This window comes from Elgaria multicarinata, chromosome 15, assembly GCF_023053635.1.
Source record: "Elgaria multicarinata webbii isolate HBS135686 ecotype San Diego chromosome 15, rElgMul1.1.pri, whole genome shotgun sequence".
Lineage (NCBI taxonomy): Eukaryota > Metazoa > Chordata > Lepidosauria > Squamata > Anguidae > Elgaria > Elgaria multicarinata.
The window spans coordinates 13853944-13869813 of record NC_086185.1 but is presented as its reverse complement, the minus strand read 5'-3'; the positions used below and the strand labels follow the sequence as shown (position 1 = coordinate 13869813).

The window sequence follows — 15870 nt, the reverse complement described above, 5'->3', positions numbered from 1 at the left end:
GTTGGGGCAGGCAGTGTCCCGGCACCCATTGCTGGAGCTTATCAGAAGTTTTGCCAGCAATGGTTACGTCATCCACTGTCTGTAATCCATCCATCTCCTGCACCTGGCAATCTTTCGTGCCATGGGATTAACAGCCCAGGCTCTGGCTCACATGTTGCCCTGCTAGGAGAAGGGACAGCAGAGAAACTGGTGCAAACAAGAAGTTCCTAAACAGTCCATGAAAGATCTTGATAAAATCAACATGGAAGGTTAGGGGAGCTTTTAGAGGCTTTTCAAAGTAAATTTCAGCCAGAACAGCCGACCGGGTGTTGCTAATAAGCGCTTGAAATCTCTGATGTGCTTTATATGTTTATAGCATTCAATGTCAGAGTCACTCTATATGATAGAACCCTGATTATTCCCATTTTACAGGAATTCTTATAGGCCAGCGTGACTTGCCCAAGGCTGCACAATCAGCCTGTAGCACAGATGGGACTCAAGCGTACGTCTCCCAGATCCAAGCCCAATTATTATGAAAAAGGAATAAAAATTGATCAATCAGTTTTTAAAAACTTTTCTTTATATAAATATGGAAACAAAAATGCAAAGCAGTTAAGAACTGGAGGAAAGGAAAGGAAAAGAAAGAAGAGGGCCGACCTTAAAACAATGGAAGCAAGTCATAGGCTTGTTTAAATAGGCGGGACGGGAGAGAGAGATTTTTAAAATACAGGAAGAGAATCAAGTCCAGTTTGGATGCTGATTGGACGGCTTTGCAAGAACTCCCATTCTCAGATTTGGAATCTCTGTTTGGAAGACGACGCTCCCTCCCTCCCTAAACCCTGTGACAACATGAGCTGGGACTTTCTCAAGGCAAAGTTGCACTTAAGCAGAGTACAATTTACGTTACTCGTCAGAGACGTCAGGAGGTCGTTCTAATCTTCAAGGTAGCATTTTACAAAGCCACCCAACTGGCCTTATCTGTTGGTGGAAAAAGCACCCGGAGCTGGAATAGCAGCAAGGCAAGACGAAGAAAACCTGAAAAGTAGTTTAAAGAATTGCAGGGGCTTTGTTTTTGTTAAAGGATTAGACTTGATGATTGTGCAAAGTTGGCTGTCATTCTAGAATCAGAATTGGCGGTCATTCTAGAATCAGCAGAAACTCCAAGGATTATTCAAACCACATACCCAGCAATAATTTTATGAAACATATCCATGAAAGATAAAGGCTTGTGGACTATAATATCTACTCAGTTAAGAGTGAAATCCTGTGCCTGTTTAGACAGAAAAAAGTCCTCCAACTTCCAGCCTTCTACAGACAGCTGTCTGGGGAATGCTGGAAGTTGGAGGGTTTTTTTTTTGTGTTCTGTCTAAACATACACAGAATTGCGCCCTAAGGTTGCAATCCTCCCTACACTGGCTAACAAATGCAGGATCAGGCTGCTAATCCTATCGTATACTAGAGTAGTACAATGTCATACAGATTAGGATCCACCATTTATACGTGGGCCCTTACGGAATTAAATGGATGAAAACGATGGAAAACAACCCCAGATTTTCCAAGGATAACTTAAAGATGGCCGGCCTATCAATTAATTTTTTTTTTTTTAATGTCAGCAGTTTTGAAGCTTTGCATAAAAAGAAATGCCTCGCGTTTTGTTCCTGCCATCTCCACGTAGGGCTGCGAAAGACACTTTCCTGAAGCCCTGGAGAGCCTTTGCCAGTCAGGGTTGACTTTTATCAGCCTGTGGGCCAAACTGCAAAATGGGAAAAGGGGTTGGGTCTCACATCCCACCTGTGGGTGTGGCCAGAGACGGAGTGGGTGGGGATGTTATGCTTGCCAGTTGAAAACAAGCAGGACAAGGGTCCTGTGTGTCTCCCCAGAAGTAGGTAGAGCTGAATTACTCAAATAATAGCCCAAATATTGAGCCTCAGCATGTCTGCTCATGAGTAAGCAGGCCGGCCAGCCTGCCTGCAAAATGCACAGTTCAAAATAATGGCTCTTTGCAGGGCATTTAAAGGTTAATAGCCTTCTTATCTCTGACTAGGGATAGGTGATAAGAGCATAAGATGGTTTACAAGCCGGATCAAGAACCTCTGGTGGTTCCCCATTCCTGGGGTAGACAATCCCAAACTATATCGACTGTGGTCTGACTTGGAATACAACAGCTTCCGTCGTGCCCATTACAGGTTTTCAAACGGGTTGACATCATGTAGGCAACTGATTAACTACACAAGTAATAGAAGGCAGTAGTGATTAAGTAATACTATATAAAGTGCCAGGAGTACTCCAAACAATACAAAAATTCAATACAAAAGTATGGTGATAATTTTGTATTGAATCTCTTATCTCTATAGCGTTGAATCCGAAGAAGCTGGAACAGCGAAAACGGGAAGTTTAATTGCAAATTCCTGTCATTCAATGCATTGACAACGCTGAAAAGAATAGAAAATGAGAAGAAACCCTATTTGTGTGTATATATATATATATATATATATATATATATATTATTCTGATGGTATTGTCTCAGGTGCTAAGTGTTATAAAAGTCTGTAATATTGTTGGACTGTATTATAATTGTACTCTTTCATGTATGGTATATATTATTGGTTATTATAGTACCCAACATCGTGATTGTTAACCACCTTGAGACACATCAGTTTGTTTTACATATCTTTACAAATTGTAAATAAATGGGTTATTTGATAATTATCACTTTTTATTGGGTCCTGGCACCTTATATAGTACTATGGCAACTGATTAACTGACATCAAAATTCACTCTTACCGTCAATGGACAAATAGTAAGTACTTAAAGCAAAACAAAACAGGAACAGCTTCAGCTGAACTTTTGAGACCCTCACATTATGAACGAGAAGCTCTCTGCCAAACAGTGGCCATTACGCAGGTCCGAAAGGACAGGAGACCTTCCCTTTTATTGGACTGAATTAGGCTGCTCCTGGAGGATGCAACCATTCGCAATTCCAGTTAATAGTTTGTTGGCAGCAAGGTCGTATATTCAGTCAGTTGCTTTTTATCCATGACATTCTGCTTTTTTTTGTTGCTGTTCAGTTTAACCAAGAGTTCTGTATGACCCCAAAACTCGCATACTCCTAGAGTCATAGAGTTAAAAGGGGCCCTTTCGGTCATCTAGTTCAGTGGAAGCTGGTGGCTCTGACGTCAGTTTTGCAACTTGGATAGCTCCTTTATTGCTCTGGCTGGTTCTGACTGAAACCCAGAGTGGATTTACTGCCCCACTAACCTCAGAGACACCAGCCTCCACTGAACTAGTTCAACCCCCACAGGCAATGCAAGAAATCGGCTGCAAGCCTCAACTTAAAAACCTCTAACAAAGGAGAGTCCACCACTTCCTGAGACAGTCCACTCCACTGTCAAACAGCACTTCCTAAGATTTTAGGCAAAATCCCCTTTCTTATAATTTTCACCTGCTTGTTTGGATCCTATGCTCTGGAGCAGCAGAAAACAAATGCGCTCAATCAGCTATGGGATAGCCCTTCAAATATTTGAAGATGGCAATTCTATCGACCCTTAATCATCACTTCCCCAGGGGAAACATGCCCAACTCCTTCGATCTTTCCTCTTAGGACTTGGTTTCCAAGCCCCTCACCATCCTTGTCACACCTAAATCAACTCATATCTGTCTGATAAATGAGGACCCGTTTAATCTAATGTGCATCTCCTGGTCCTTTAGTAAGACAGAAAGACAGGCACTCCGGCTGTGTTGCCTTCATGCAATCGCTTCCTAAACTCTTTGCAAGGGAGCAGAAATTAAATCCGCCGGCTGGCAAGCTGGAAACATAAAACTGCAAATGGGAAACTTAAGGGAAAAGACAATCTCTAGAGATAATCCAATAGCACACGAAAAGGGGGAAAGAAAGCGACAACAAAACCCAAAGATTCAGCCGCACGCACTGCAGGATTAGTCTCCTGATTTTGGATTTCCTAGGGCAAAACCAAAACCCAAAGAGCGGAGGTGTTCATTTCAGCACAAGGTGCTGCCAAGCATCCGTGATAAATTCAAGACGATTCCTGGATTCTGCCGACATGAATCCGTAGGCAGAAAGAGCGAGGAAAGAAGTTACAAAGCCGCACATGCTCGGACAAACCTGTCAGAAGCGTCTCCTCTGTTGCCGAGAGCCCGAGGTGAAAAGCTGTTATCTCTTTCCCAGCACGCAGCCGCTATCACCCTGCCAGGTTGCCAGAGACCCAGGCTGAGCACACTTTGAGAGACTCAGCTAGGGCGATCCTGCGTGCTCGACTCCATGGACCACATCCAGACCTTGGAGACATGCACTGTTAACTCTTGCATTCGCTGGGGATTTCTCAGGAGCCGAAGAGAAGCCCACTTATGTCGGCATTTCCATTTTAAACAGGGATGCCAAAAGAAGAACAAGAAGAAATCAGCTGCGACAAGCAGCTACGCTTTTCCCAACTGGGTCTTTTGTTTGACTGTCATCCTCAAGTTTCCTGAACTCTCGGAGGGAGAACTGAACAAGTCTTCCGACAACGAGGGCACAGAAAGCAGGGTTACCTCCACACTTCAGGGTGAAGTCTGCAGATGGGTACGGACGAGCGCAAGTCCTAGGATGATCAGGAGGTGGAAGCAGGTGGGCCAGCAAGGGGCACCCCACACTGTGCTGGTTTCGATCCAAGAGGCCAAACTCAAAGAGGCAGCGATCGCGAATCTTCAGTGGGTTCTTAAACAGCGAGTTCTTAAACAGCACAGAGGACCAAGACGCCCAGGGAACAAACTGTTAGGGTAAAGGCAGGAATGCATCGTCACAGAGTGCCAAAGGAGGGGGAAACATTTGGGTTGGCTGCCAGTCTGTCTCCTCCCTGATGCTGGGAATAGGTCAAGACGGCTTATTGCTGGTTCAGCTGACGGTTGGCTTTTGATTATAAAGAGGGAGAGAGAGAGAGAGAAGAAGAAGAAAAAGCAGACTGTGTCCTAATGAGAGAGAGAAAAGGCCACGTTCAGGCCTCTGGAGAGGAAACTGTTTGTTCTGGATGCACAGAGACAGCTGTCCTTTGGAAAATTAAGATAACGCGAAGTCGGACCTGCAACAAAATGTTGCAGTACGTCCTCTATACAGGGTTCCAGCCAACCATCCCCTTCTGCTGGGATACTATAAGCTGTTAGCACAGGGGGTGGAGAACCTCTTTCAGTCGGCGGGGCGAATTAATTGCCTTTCAGAGAAGCTTGTGGGGAGAGCTGGGATTGAGGGGGTGGGGAGTCTGCAGAAAAGCTGAGAGCCCGTGTGGTGTAGTGGCTAAAGTGTCAGACTGGGAAGCAGGAGATCCGGGTTCTAGTCCCCTCTTGGCCATGGAAACCCACTGGGTGACTTTGGGTCAGTCACAGACTCAGCCCGGCCTACCTCACAGGGTTGTTGTTGTAAGGATAACATGGAGAGGAGGAGAATTATGTACACCGCCTTGGGCTCCTTGGAGGAAAAAGGGCAGGATATAAATGCAATGATAAATAATATAAATAAATAAACCACCAAATGAGGGGGGAAAGAGGGTGAAGGGTCAGGAGAAGGGGAGCATGGTCATCCTGAGCCTACAGGATTTGATCCCCTGGCAAGAGACAGAAGAAATAGATTAAGAACAGGCTAGTAAGTCTGGACTGTCTCACAGAGATGCAGATGGCCACTTAGTGCTCAACAGAGTCCGGATTAGCTGCCAGGGTTGAACGATGTACCAGCCATAGAAAAAGAAAAGACCAAAAAAACCAACAACCAGGCACGTCTCTGCTGATGCCTACCATCCGTTCTCTTTTTGAACTCCGAAAACCAAAGGGGAACTTAAAACAAGTCTCAGTTCTTGGAATTGTTCTGAAGCGGCCTTGTTAGCTGGAACTAGTGCAGAGTTCAGCAGCCCGGCTGTTGTCGGGAACTACCCCTTTCCAGCATGTAACTCCTTTGCAGAGAGAACTGCACTGGCTGTCTATTGGCTACCAGGCCAGGTTTAAGGTTCTAGCCATAAGCAACTTGGGACCAAGATACCTGAGAGAGCACCTTCTCCTTTACCAACCTGTCTGGTCACTGAGGTCGTGTTCCTGGTGGTTCCGCATTGTCCCATTGGAGTCCACTAGGAGAAGGGCCTTTGGTGCGGTGGCCCCGTTCCTATGGAACTCCCTGCCTTAGGAGATCAGTCAGGGGCCAACATTGTGCTGTTTCCAGCTCCGGCTGAAAACATCTTTATTTATTTATTTTACTTCATTTTGAAACGAGAATGATAAAACAAAGGCAACCCAAAGAAGAAGAACGTGCATAATAATTAATCACAATCACCAAAGGAATGCACGGATTAGAAATCCTAGTCTATCATTGTTATTTTAGTGGAACGTTTACAATTAAATGGCCTAAGTAGGAGCTCAGTTCCTACTGAAAGTAAAAATACAAGTCCTACAGTATATAAAAGGAGTTTGTGCATCTTTATTTCAGGAAGCCTTCTTTGATTGACCGGCTACGGTTCTATCAGTCTTCCGCTCCTTTTTAAAAAATAGTAATCCGTTTAACATGGTGTTTTATTCTTTGATCCTATTTGGTATCTTTTACTGTTCACTGCTCCAAATCTGTCTAGATATGGAATGGCATACACATGTTGTAAATAAGTGAGTAAATAAACAAGGTCACAAATGCTCCTAGCCTGCAAATATTTCTACCAGATTGCTGAGGGTTGGTGAAAGAGAGCGGGAGAAGCCCATATTTCCTCTAGCCGTCCACTGGCGTTTCAGTGCTGGGTGCGGAAGACAGCCCGCTTGGCATCTATGTTGGGTCCAGCGTAGGGACAGAACATCCCATCTTTCCTCTGCTAGACTGCTCCTTTGCCTGCAGGCAATTCCTCATCACCTGCATCCACCAGGCCAGTGCGTTGCCAGGGCTTCTCCATCCGTATTCCTTGCGGGATTAGATCGGCTCCTTTCCACGTGTTTTTCCCCTTTTCTATACATTTCATTATAAAACCACTAGATGGAGCTCTACTAGTATTTGCGACAAACCGGCATTTTGTCAGTACGCCATAGATTTATGGTAGGAGGGTAAATGCTGGATTTTCGTCACGGTGAAAAACAACACAATATAGGTTGTAAAGAGCGGGAGATGCCCTGGCAGATGAAGACGTCATGTATTGGACCTACGAACTTCCTTGAGTAACCAATCAAGAGCGCACAGTAAATGCCTTGTGTAGAAACGACCTAACTTCAAGGCCCTATAACCCACCACCACCACCACTTCGAGAGCAGCAGGTGATGGGTGAGACAACATGAAGCTGATGCTGTTTGTCTTTCTTTTTTCTTTTCTTTAAAAAACTAGTTATAGTCAGGGGAATCTAGCCAGGAATGAACATGGTTACAGAAGCTCAATTTATGATATATATTTTTTTTACTTTTAAAATAGGTTATCGCTTTCACTACCAAAATAGTATCAGAGGCGGTATGCCTATGGACACCAGTTGCTGGGGAACATGGGTTGGAGGGTGTCGTTGCACCGTGTCCTGCTTGTGGGTTCCTGGTCGACAGCTGGTTGGCCATTGTGTGAACAAAACGCTGGACTAGATGGACCGTTGGCCTGATCCAGAAGAGCTCTTCTGATGTTCTTATGCTTCTTCCCAAGCAAAAGTGTTTAGCATCAGGGCAGCAGAAGCAAAACTTTGTAATCTAAGTGAGTTTAAAACACCACCATCTAAGTGAGTTTAAAATGCAAAACTGCACATCTTCAGAATATTTCTTTCTCTTCTTTTTTTTATTTTAAATCAGGGTTTGCAAACTGTATTTTGTTCCTCTCTCTCTAATATATCAGAGAAGCAATGGCAAAACATGAAATGGGTTAGGGTGGTGGAGGAGAGGAGAAGAGAAAGGCGAATTGTGAGCTGTCTAAGGTAAGGGGGTGTCTACAATTACCTAGGAAACAGACAAGGAAATTGGTCATTGAGCATATAACGTCATCCTCTCTTCTACAGTGGAGTAAAGCGACAGGCATTAATAGTCTGGAGATGTGCAGTTTTGCATTTTAAACTCAATTAGATCGTGGCATCTTTATGGCTAGAAAGAATGAAACTTTGCTTCCGTTGTCCTGCTTCCAAACGCTTTTACTTGGGAAGAAGCACCATTTTGGTGGAGAAAGAGATCCTCTATTTAAAAAGGAAAAGAATAATAAATTGAGCATCTGCAACCATGTACTTCCCCGCAAGAGGTTCCAGGTTTTCAACTTCAAACTTCACTTGCTTACTCAGGCAGCAGCGCAGTTTCAAATGTTCGAATAAGGAACCAGGAAGGGGGCGGGGAACTGGGATCTGCAACCAAATTCAGCCTGGTCAGCCTCAACCTCCCCCCCCCCCCCCCCCGTTATCAGCATCTCCAGTTAGAGGAACAAGGATCAGGCAGCATTGACATCCTCAACCTGGTGCCCTACAGATACGTTGGACTACAAATCCCAGCATCCCCAGCTAAGACCCTGCAGAGCCAATGTCAGAGTGAATATACAAGGCTAGAGGCATAGGCAACCTGATGTCCCGCAGATGTTTTGGGTGACAACTTTATAACCCCCAGCCAGCATGGCCGGAGATCGGGGATTATGGGAGCTGTAGTCCAGAACATCTGGAGAGCACCTTGTGGCCTGCTGCCGTAAGGTTACTTAGGCACAGGATTCATCCCAAGCAGCAGCAGCAGCCCTGGGAAATACACAAGCAAATCAGCTAGGTTTGACAGAGGGGACTTTTCCCAAGGGTGACGTCTTCCCCCAGCGCTTGCCCAGTCCTGCCACCTCAGGCTCCCCTTTCAAGAATCAAGCAGCCGGCTATCCTGTGCCCATTTACTCGGGAGTAAACCCCACTGCAACCGGTGTGACTGAACACGCCTTTCCCAATCTGGCGCTCTCCAGGTGTGTTGGATGACAACTCCCATCTGCTGGCTGGGGATGATGGAAGTTGACATCCAGGGGTGCTGAAGGACACCAGGTTGGGGAAGAACGGACTTGGGTGTTTTTTAAAAAAAGAGAGAAAGGAAAGAGTCGTGTTCTTTATACCAGCGGCTCTCCCTTCCCCAAATCCTCTACGGGTGGCCTCTGGTGGTGGCCTTTCAGTGGCGAGGGAAATGAACTCTGGACGTGCTCAGGAACACTCTCCCCATTAGAGCTAACATGCTCTGCAGGCGAGCTGTGTCAATGAAGCACAACCAGAGGCCTCCCCAGAGGCTCCCAAATGCTTCTCATCCCCTCTCCCAGCTCCCCCACCCCCAATTATCATGCACCCCCAGGAACCAAGGTTTTACCTTGCAGGATCTTAGGAGAGCAGCCAGCAGCCCGCCCCCACAGAAGGAGGAGGAGCAGGGAGGCTGGCTAGCACCATAGAGTAGACATAGCAGAGCGGACTCAGGAAGTGGACTCTCTCACCAGAGGTGCAACTAGACAGACACTTTCGGTTCCTAATTGACCATGCCGAGCAATCCGGCATAGAAGGGATAGGTTAGGGCACCATAGAGATATTTTTTCCAACGGATAGAGCGGCTCCACTCATCGGCACTACGCTCCCGACCCGCTTATGGCGACGAGCCCACCGGAAGTGATGTCTGTTAAGGGGCGAGGAAGGGCGCTCGCTGTAGAGACACGAGGACAGAACTCTTTGGAGCAGCCGCATACCGTTGGCCTCAAGGGGATGCGGTCTTCTGCGTCGAGACTTCCGGTCCTTGATTGCAGCTGGCGAGCGCCCCTCCATGTGCGGGGCAAGAGCGGTGAAAAGAGGAGTTGAATGGGGGCACAGGGAAAATCATAAGGAGGATTAGAGGGTTCGGTTTGCTGTTGCAGTGCTTTGAAATAACATGGTTTTTAACTTGTCATCGTAAGTTTATTGTGCTAGCTGAAGGCCATGACAAATACATCCATAGAAAAGCATACAACTATAAAGGAAAGGAACCTCTCCTGCAAGAACTGAGTCATTACTGACTCTTGGAGGGACGCCAGCTTTCGCTGGGGTGGTTTGCCCTTGCCTTCCCCGGCGTTATTACCTTTCCCCAAGCTAACTGGGTACTCTGGAAAGATGAGTCGACCCGAGCCGGCTGCCTGAAACCAGCTTCTGCTGGGATTGAACTCAGGCCGTGGGGAGAGTTTCAGCTGCAGAAACTGCTGCTTTACTGCTCTGCGCCACATTAGGATCACAACTATAAAAGTACACAATAATTTCAAATAACCAAGGGACCCATACAGACAACCTTAATTTTACTCTGACTAAAGCTCTCATTTCGCTCAGCACTTTGAGGAACATGTTAACATTTCATTTCAGTGGTTGTATTCCGCTCTACAATAATATCAAAAACAATGGGGCAAACAATTTTTTGTTTGTTTATTTAAATAATAACAACAATATTTTTCTTCCAAATGGAGGCACGATAAAGGGGCTAACAAATAGGATACAATAATAGTAAAAACAGAGAAGCAAACAATGTTCACTTATTTCTAACAACATTTCTATACCACCCAATACGCAAAGCTCCCTGAATGGTTCACAGCAGTTAAAACTCCCAAATATAACATGATAAAATGTATGCCACTTTTCAGGGCAAAGCGTTCCCAAGGAAGATGACAAAACATTTATTTATTTATTTATTTATTACATTTCTATACCGCCCAATAGCCGGAGCTCTCTGGGCGGTTCACAAAAATTAAAAACATTCAAAGTGTAAAACAACAGTATAAAACCATAATATAAAATACAATATAAAAGCTCAACCAGATAAAAACAGCAGCAATGCAAAATTACAATTTTAAAACACCAAGTTAAAATTTATTTATAGACTGTTAAAATGCTGGGAGAATAAAAAGGTCTTCTCCTGGCGTCTAAAAGCATATAATGTAGGTGCCAAGCGAACCTCCTTAGGGAGCTCATTCCACAGCCGGGGTGCCACAGCAGAGAAGGCCCTCCTCCTGGTAGCCACCTGCCTCACTTCCTTGAATTAAAACATAATTCAAACGATGTCACCATTTTTAAAATACATTCCAATTACAAAAACTAAAAACAACAGCAGTTTCAAGGTTAACTCACACTAGTTTTAACAGAATACAATTTGAAATAAATGCCTGCCCATTTAGGGCACAAAATGACGTATTTTGTATTTGTCATGTGTTATAATAAAACAATTGGCTCCTGCAACAAAACATTGCAGCATGGAGTGCTCTTGTTGAGGGACCCGGACACCTAGCTGTGCCTTCTTCCAGGATACTTCATTCCGCTATCACCTCATTTCCACCCTTCTCCCAACAATTAGCATTGTGGCACGGAGATTGTAAAACTAACTCCTTTACCTGAAGTCCAATCTGCCCCTTGGCTTTGCGAAGCCTTTAGCCTGGGTTGAGTTTAGGTTCTCCTCCAGTGAGTCTTTTGAAGCCAAAGCAGATGTGGCCTAAACAGCACGTATGTCCCTATGTATTTATTGTGCTATAAGGTGGAGAAAAAGTGGTGTAAAGGAGGGCACGCGTTCTTCAAGACGTCCATGGAAATGCTCTGTGCCTGGGTGAAGATCCTCTTCCTTTCCACTAGATGTCCTCCGAGACAGTGGCTAAATAGACTTTTGAGCATTTCTTCCTATTTCTGCTCTGGTTCATTCATATCTAAAGGGAGCTACCGTCAGATGGGCTCTTGCAGAAGTTTGCTGTCTAGCAAAACTGCCTCTCTACCAGCACAGCATCCTCAGACTGGTTAGGCCTCATCTAGAGTATTGCGTCCAGTTCTGGGCTCCACAATTCAAGAAGGATGCAGACAAGCTGGAGCGTGTTCAGAGGAGGGCAACCAGGATGATCAGGGGTCTGGAAACAAAGCCCTATGAAGAGAGACTGAAAGAACTGGGCATGTTTAGCCTGGGGAAGAGAAGATAGAGGGGAGACATGATAGCACTCTTCAAATACTTAAAAGGTTGTCACACAGTGGAGGGCCAGGATCTCTTCTCGATCCTCCCAGAGTGCAGGACACGGAATAACGGGCTCAAGTTAAAGGAAGCCAGATTCCAGCGGGACATCAGGAAAAACTTCCTGACTGTTAGAGCAGTATGACAATGGAATCAGTTACGTAGGGAGGTCGTGGGCTCTCCCATACTAGAGGCCTTCAAGAGGCAGCTGGGCAACCATCTGTCAGGGATGCTTTAGGGTGGATTCCTGCATTGAGCAGGGGGTTGGACTCGATGGCCTTATAGGCCCCTTCTAACTCTGCTATTCTATGATTCTATTACTTGGCCTTACATTAGTGACAAGAGCTGGATAGATGGTCAAAGTTTAAGAGAGTGCGGTGTGTGAAGGTGGCACCAACCAGAAACTGGCAAAAATGCATCAGACTTCTTCTTCTTCTTCTTCTTCTTCTTCTTCTTCTTCTTCTTCTTCTTCTTCTTCTTTATTTATTTATATAGCACCATCAATGTACATGGTGCTGTACAGATTATACACAGTAAATAGCAAGACCCTGCTGCATAGGCTGCTGCAGCTCCTGGCATTATATGATACTTCTGGAACAAGGATGGGCAATTTGTGGCCTTCCAGAGCTTTGGCCTACAACTCTGATCATCTCTCACAGTTGGCCATGCCGCTTAGGGCTGATTTTATTCATGCCACATTCCCACTGCTCCAGCTTTAAAGCTGTTGTGTAGAGCCATTTCCACACAACACATTAACCCACACTCAGTGGTTGAGTGTGGGTTGTTGTTGAACCATGGGTTGTTTGTTGAACCGTGGGTTAGCGTGTTGTCTGAACCCAGGGCGTTACCTGTAGGTTGGCTTGTGAACCATGCAGGGTGGCTTGTGAACTGCCCTGACCAATCCAACAACAAACCATGGGTTCTCAAGGTGGCTTGTTTGAGAAAAATAAGCCACGTTACATGGTTAACGAGCCACCCTGTGGAAAACATCCCAGGTTCAGACAACACACTAACCCACATTTTCTTTCTTTTTCTTTGGCTTCAAGGCCTTGCTGTCAATCACTAAGCCTCTGGAGAGGCATTTTAACCATTTTGAATGGAGAAGAACTGTGCAAAAGCTGGTGAAGTCACCAAATGATTGGAATTTTGGGGAAGGGGGTGGCCATTTGGGGAACCCTGGAGGACAGATTGAGACCCCCAGCTGGGCCAAATTTGACCCATGGGCTTGAAGTCCAAGACTCATGTTTTAGATGGTATGCTTCTAGCGAATTTTAAAGCCAATTTTGCGTTTCCCAGGGACATGTTCACGTCATTATCTTTTGTACTGCCCTCCCTTAACGATCATTTTTATGCCCCCCCCCATACAGTTAGAGAAAGGCAGGGCTGAGGGTAAGGATTGTAGGTTTCATTATTGCTCCTCCACTCCCCACCAGCCCATGATTCGAACACAGATTTCATGGGAGTCAACAGGATCCTGTATCACAGCTTCATCTGAACTACTTCTAATGCTGGTCTGGTAGGTTGCATCAAAATGTGTGTGTGTGTGTGTGTGGTGGAGTGGAGGAAAAGACTTATGAATGACACCGACAAGGCACAGCCTGACCCGTTTTATCTCTGCATATTCGGACTGTGTTGTTCGGAGGGTGGAGACGGGACAGAAAACTCTTCATGGGCTCCCAGGCTGAGGGGGTCCCAGGGGAACACAAATTGGGTGAGTCAACTTGATGAGCTCAGAGCTGAGGCATTTTGGCCTCCATGAGAATTTGTCGCAGGCCCTTCCTGGGATGCCTGAGCGGTCCAGGAGGGCCTTTCCAGCCAATGGCTGAGGGGTGGTAGGCTTGACGTTCCTGGGAATGACCTCCCAAACCCCATCTCCATGGATGCAATCTCGCCTTCCTGGACTGACACATCACACAAACCCCTCGCTTTCCTCCTGGGATCAGCCAGGAGCCAAGCTCCCAGGCAATTGTTCAACTTCCCTTTTAAAAGAGATGGAGGGGAGGGCGCTGCGGGGCAGAAGAAAAACAACCGTCTTTTTTTTCTTACGGTTGCCACGTGCGAAGCTTTGGAAGGCTCCTGTGCTTTTAAGGCTTGCGCAGGAAGGAGATGTTTTGCCTCTGTGTGGCTTTTCCATTGGGGGTGGGGTGAAGTGACACATTGGCAAAAAAGGGAACAATTCAGCAACATTCGCTCTCCTTTTAAAACGATGGGGATGTCCCAGCCGCAATGAAGCACTTTTAATAGGGTGATCATATGAAAAGGAGGACAGGGTTCCTGTATCTTTTACAGTTGTATTGGAAAGGGAATTTCAGCAGGTGTCATTTGTATATATGGGGAATCTGGGGAAATTCCCTCTTCATCACCACAGTTAAAGCTGCAGGAGCTATACTAGAGTGACCAGATTTAAAAGAGGGCAGGGCACCTTATTATTATTATTTATTTATATAGCACCATCAATGTACATGGTGCTGTACAGATAACACAGTAAATAGCAAGACCCTGCCGCGTAGGCTTACAATCTAATAAGTTGTAGTAAACAATAAAGAGGGAAGGAGAATGCAAACAGGCACAGGGAAGTGTAAACAGGCACCGGGTAGGGTGAAGCTAAACAGTATAGAGTCAGAACAAACTCAATATTTGAAGGCTATAGGGAAAAGAAAAGTTTTTAGCTGAGTTTTAAAAGCAGTGATTGAGTTTGTAGTTCTCAAGTGTTCTGGAAGAGCGTTCCAGGCGTAAGGGGCAGCAGAAGAAAAAGGACGAAGCGGAGTAAGGGAAGTGGAGGTCCTTGGGCAGGCGAGAAGCATGGCATCAGAGGAGCGGAGAGCACGAGCGGGGCGATAGTGTGAGATGAGAGAGGAGAGATAGGCAGGAGCTAGACCGTGAAGAGCTTTGAAGGTCAGCAGGAGAAGTTTATATTGGATTCTGGAGTGAGTTGGAAGCCAATGAAGAGATTTCAGAAGGGGAGAGGCCAGAGAGAAGAAGGTTGCAGTAGTCCAACCGAGAGATAACCAGTGCGTGAACGAGAGTCTTGGCAGAAGAGACAGACAAAAATGGTCGAATCCTGGCGATATTATACAGGAAGAAACGACAGGATTTAGCTACTGCCTCGATGTGAGGAGTAAAGGAGAGCGAGGAGTCAAATATAAAGCCAAGACTACGAGCTTCCTTGACCGGAGTAAGCGTGACATCGTTGACAGTAAGAGAGAATGCAGCTTTAACTGTGGTGAAGAAGAGGAAATTTCACCAGGTTCTCCATATATACAAATGACACCTGCTGAAATGCTTTTTTCAATACAACTGTAAAAGATACAGGAACCCTGTCCTCCTTTTCATATGATCGCCCTATTAAAAGTGCTTCATTGCGGCTGGGACATCCCCATCGTTTTAAAAGGAGAGCGAATGTTGCTGAATTGTTCCCTTTTTTGCCAAATGTGTTGCTTCGCCCCACCCCCAATGGAAAAGCCACGCAGAGCCCTGTCCTCCTTTTCATATCGTCACCCTACTTTTAAGTCCTACGGATTTAAACGGAAGCGTCCAGGACACTTCGTCCCATGGCAATCGAAGGGACAGAAACACTGTCTCATTTATTTATTTATTCATGACATTCCTATCGACCGTCTTTCTATCAATGCGCTTGAGGCGGTTTACAATTTAAAATAATTGTAGCCAAGATGTTTTCCTGCCTGATGCGAAACTGCAACCCCCCACATCGCAAGTCAAGGTGCATAACACACACGGCTGGCAAAAAAATAATAATCTCCCAGGTATATCTCTCTGAGAAGAACAATAAAGACATAACCATTTACTGCCTTTCCGTGACAACCAAATCAGTCACCTAAGGTGGATGTCTCGATCTGCCCAGTGCAGAGATCCTGAGCCTTTTTAGCCCAGTGGGCACATTTGGAATGTGGAGAGGGTGTCATGGGCGCTTTCACAAAATGGCTACCACCAGGCAGGGCTTGCCCCTTCATAAAATGG

The 15870-nt window shown here is 45.7% G+C and overlaps 1 protein-coding gene across 5 annotated transcripts in view; it reads right to left on the bottom strand.

The window, feature by feature from the left end:
* TMLHE (trimethyllysine hydroxylase, epsilon) overlaps nucleotides 1-9320 on the bottom strand; it is a 32733-nt gene extending 23413 nt beyond the window's left edge. Inside the window, exon 1 of one of the 5 annotated variants that reach the window (XM_063141886.1) lies at nucleotides 9268-9320. The gene's annotated coding sequence lies outside the window, so the exon portion shown is untranslated. Of the gene's footprint in view, nucleotides 1-3908; nucleotides 3931-4102; nucleotides 4267-4527; nucleotides 4722-6029; nucleotides 6052-9267 lie in introns of those variants that run through there. The other 4 variants (XM_063141888.1, XM_063141887.1, XM_063141885.1 and 1 more) reach the window with 4 other exon arrangements.
* Between the last annotated feature and the right edge of the window lie 6550 nt (nucleotides 9321-15870).